At 45.7% G+C, this 4,337-nt stretch overlaps 1 pseudogene; it reads right to left on the bottom strand.

Moving 5' to 3' along the window:
• Positions 1 to 1,460: 1,460 nt before the first annotated feature.
• LOC144609092 (UDP-glucuronosyltransferase 2C1 pseudogene) lies at positions 1,461 to 3,074 on the bottom strand (annotated as a pseudogene).
• Between the last annotated feature and the right edge of the window lie 1,263 nt (positions 3,075 to 4,337).

Below are 4,337 nucleotides of genomic sequence, written 5' to 3'. Positions count from 1 at the left end.
TAAACTAAACCAAACTGTAAATGGCATGAACACGGTGATATAGAGAGATCTTGGATTGCAAATCCATTGCCTCCTGAATGTAACAACACAATTGGAGTGGGTAATGAGGAAGGCATAAGGCAAACTTTCCCACATCTGTGGGGGCATTGAGCACAGAAAGGTTCAATTCGTTTTGTATAAAACTTTCCCTTGTTCATATTTAGATTATTGTGTGCATTTCTGGTCACCACATTACATAAAGGGTATGGAGGAGAGTGGAGAGTGAAGAGTGCCCTGTGACACGGTTCTCTCCAGGTGCTCTAGTGTCCTCCAACCCTCCAAATGCAGGCTTGTCGTTAATTGTCTTTGGTTAAAAAAATGTACATTGTCCCTAATGTGTAGGATAATGCCAGTGTCTGGGGTCTGGGAAGGGTTCCTACCAGAAACGTTACCTAATCTTTTTCCCCAGTGATGCTGCGTGACCCGCTGAGTTACTCCAGTATTTTGTGTCTATCTAGTGTACGGAGTGATCGCTGGTTAGCGCGGACTCAGTGGGCCGAAGGGTCTGTTTCTCTAAAGTGTAAAGGAGGCTCACTGAGATATTTTCTGACAATAATGGGGTACTGGAAGGAAGGCAAACATGCTGACAGACTGAGAGTGAGGGTTGGCATGATTGACTGGAAGACAGAATAGTGAAGTAAAGGTCCAAACTGTCAGTGAATCCCAAAGGTTTGTGGCCAGATAACAAAAGGTAACCTAATTGTGAATAACTGTCACTAAACTTTGCGGATTGCGGATGACACAAAGCTGGGTGGCAGTGTGAAAAGCGAAGAGGATGTTCAGAGGCTGCAGGGTGATCTGGACAGGTTGATTGAGTGGGCAGATGCATGCAGATGCAATATAATATAGATAAATGTAAGATTTCCACTTTGGTGGCAAATACAAGGAGGCAGATTATAACCTCAATGGTGTCAGGTTAGGTAAGGGGGAAGTGCAGCGAGAGCTGGGTGTCCTTGTACACCAGTCACTGAAAGTAGGCATTCAGGTACAGCAGGCAGTAAAGAAAGCTAATGGCATGTTGGCCTTCATAATGAGAGGATTTCAGTATAGGAGTAAAGAGGTTCTCATGCAGTTGTATAGGACCCTGGTAAGGCCACATCTGGAGTATTGTGTACAGTTTTGGTCTCCCTCAAAGGGCCGAATGGCCTCCCCCTGCACCTATTTTCTATGTTGATATGTTTCTATGTAACTTAAGGGGTAAGTTTAGGTGAAGGTGCTTCAATGTAAAATGTGTTTCAGCGATTTATAATTTTTACCTGCATATCAATGCACAAAGGTTATTATTTCACCAACCTATCTGGCTTTTATTAGCAGTCTTTGGTAAGTTCATGTTTTGTGGAACGGAGACTCCGTTGATCAAATGCATGAAAAACTTTATTTGATTCGTTTGAAAGAACAAAATATACCAATGAAAAAAAGTCTCACTCCGTCTTTTGCTTTTTCCCACAAACAACACGACAAAGTTTCTTCAATGTTCCAACCACCAGCACAGTGAGCAGGAGTAACACAGACAACAGAAAGATCATCACATCTACACAATAGTAAGCGTACCAGGGGAGTCGGTGGGATTCTGGGCGCAAATGCTCCGCTCCTTTGTGTCGGGCAACGTACTCAACCCAGAAAACGGCCCTCTCCATTGGCGACTCTGGCTGGTCCCGATGGAGAGCGGAGAGTCTCTTCATGTTGTCCCCATAAGATGTGCCGTTTATCACCTCGTTGAGTGCCTGCAACAGATCTGTGGAGTGCATGGTGGCAACGTTGATCACTTTTGCTGCCCCTCGAGATTCAACTTTAAATAAATTGTCAAACTGGTCAAAAAGCAGAGGCATGCCGACCACTGGCACCCCATGGTAGATGGCTTCGTAAATGCCATTGGTGCCTCCGTGTGAAACAAAGGCTCGTGTGTTGGGGTGACCCAGCAGGTCGTTCTGAGGGATCCATTTTGCCAGCAGTGTATTATTCCCTATGTTGGGAGGGGTCTCACCATCTTATCTCCAGATAACCTTCTGGGGGATTTGAGATAAAGCTTCTGCTATCTTCATTGTAATCTCCATTGGCAAAGAGTCGACAATGGAGCCCAATGACATGACAACAAGTCCGTGCTTCCCTGAGCTTTGGACAAACTCCTCAAACTCTGCCGCCAGAGGCCGTGCTGGTTTACACTGGAAACCTCCGATGTACACGATGTTTGGCATGGTGGGTCTTGGGAATTCAAACACAAAATCCACCCTCATCAGCCACACATCAGCTCTGAGGAGAATCGATTTGATGTCCGTGTCCGGTCCCAGATACCGACGGCAGACCTCGTTATAAAGTGGGTAGATCAAAAACTCTGAAATAAAGTGTTGAATGACACTGTAAATTACATTTTCTGTTCTTTGGAGAAAATCCATTTTGTCTGTGAAAAGTGACCCCTGGAGTGGGATGTAGGAAGGTGGTGACGGGGCAGTGAGAAAATGGGCTTCCCCACTGATCCCCCATCGAATGTTGTACACCAGCGGCACCTTTAAATAATACGCAAGCATTGGCCCAGTACCAAATATAGGATCTGTGAGTATTAGGTCAAAGTTTGCATCTTCAAATTGTTTCAGCAATGTTTTGTTTTCAAAAATCGCCATGTTGAAATTTTGATAAAGTCTATGAAAATTGTACATGAACGTGACCATTAGATTTTGGAACATAATGTTGCCCCAGAGTGTGTGGATATTCTGTAACCTGTCCAGTGACATTAGCACAAAATTTTCCATCACTTCTTTTCTTGAAATTTCATTAGTGTTTCCTTGTGCTTGAACTGTGACGGTTTGATACAGATCGGGTCTCTCTTTGATGTACCAGTTTGCGGAGTAACAAAGCACGGTGATGCTGTGGCCACGAAGGTTCAGCTCTTCCATTAGAATTTCCATATTGATCCAGTGACTTCCATCAACAGGCACTACCAATATTCTAGCTGCCTTGGTAATTGGACAAGACAGGGCAAACATGATAACAAGCACAAATGTGACCTTTGATCTGCTTTTCCATCCAAGACCATCCATGTTGGGGAACGATGATCACACTGATCCTGTGGTAGAATTGACCAGAAGTGTTGGTAAGTGACAAACATTGGCAAAAAGAGCGTAAAGACAAAATGTGCTGGAGTGCGTCAGAGAGGTACCTCATCACTTCAGGGATAGATTCTCGTGGCTGAATTAAGCCATTCGGCCCATCAAGTCTACTCCGCCATTCAATCACGGCTGATCTATGTTTCCCTCTCAACCCCATTCTCCTGCCGTCGCACCATAACCCCTTGTCTCCCGAAACATTAACTGTTCCCATTCAACAGGGATGCTGCCTGACCTGCTGAGTTAGTCAGCCCCCGGTTTCCTCCCACATCCCAAAGCCATGCGGATTGGTAGGTTAATTGCTCTCTGTACCTGGCCGCTAGTGTGTGGAGAATGGATGGGAAATTGTGATAATACAGAACTAGCGTGGACAAGTGATCACTGATCATAGAAACATAGAAAATAGGTGCAGGAGAAGGCCATTCGGCCCTTCGAGCCAGCACCGCCGTTCATTGTGATCATGGCTGATCGTCAACAATCAATAACCCGTGCCTGCCTTCTCCCCATATCCCTTGATTCCACTAGCCCCTAGAGCTCTATCTAACATCAAAACAGAAAAACAGTTCAGAGTGAACTCAGTGGGCCGAAGGGCCTATTTCCGTGCTTTATCTCAAGGGAGTAGTCCAGATAATTGTGGGGGTTAGTAGGTTATAGAGTCATAGTGTCCTACAGCACAGAAAGAAGCCCTTCGGCCCATCGTGTCCGCGCCGCCCGTTACCAGGTTGTAGTACATGTCAGTGGATAATCTGTCCCCTCGTTGTGAGCTTGATGAGATGGAAGAGTTGAGCATGGGTGCCGGAGGTAGCTCCGATGCTGTGGTCAATGTGGAGAAAGAGCTGGGGGATGGTGCCAGTGTACGATTGGTTCAAGGTTGTTTGTTTGACATAACCAACAAAAATAACCAACAAAAATAACAGGCATAGCTGGAGCCCATGCGAGTGCCAATGGACTTTAGACTTTAGAGAGACAGCGTAGAAACAGGCCCATCAGTCCACCGAGAGCTCTCCTACACACTAGACAATTCACAGGATCAAACCCGGGTCTCTGGAGCTGTAAGGCAGCAACTCTGCCACTGTGCCGCCGTGCCAAACATTCGAATTGAAGAAAGTTGTTGAGGGTGAGGAAAGTTTTCGGAAGGTGGAGGAGAGTGTAGAGGGGAACCAATTTAGTTTCTATTGAAGGAAGACCACAAGGGCC

The sequence above is a fragment of the Rhinoraja longicauda genome, chromosome 33, assembly GCF_053455715.1.
Source record: "Rhinoraja longicauda isolate Sanriku21f chromosome 33, sRhiLon1.1, whole genome shotgun sequence".
In the NCBI taxonomy this organism is placed as follows: domain Eukaryota; kingdom Metazoa; phylum Chordata; class Chondrichthyes; order Rajiformes; family Arhynchobatidae; genus Rhinoraja; species Rhinoraja longicauda.
This window is presented reverse-complemented; position numbering and strand designations above follow the sequence as displayed.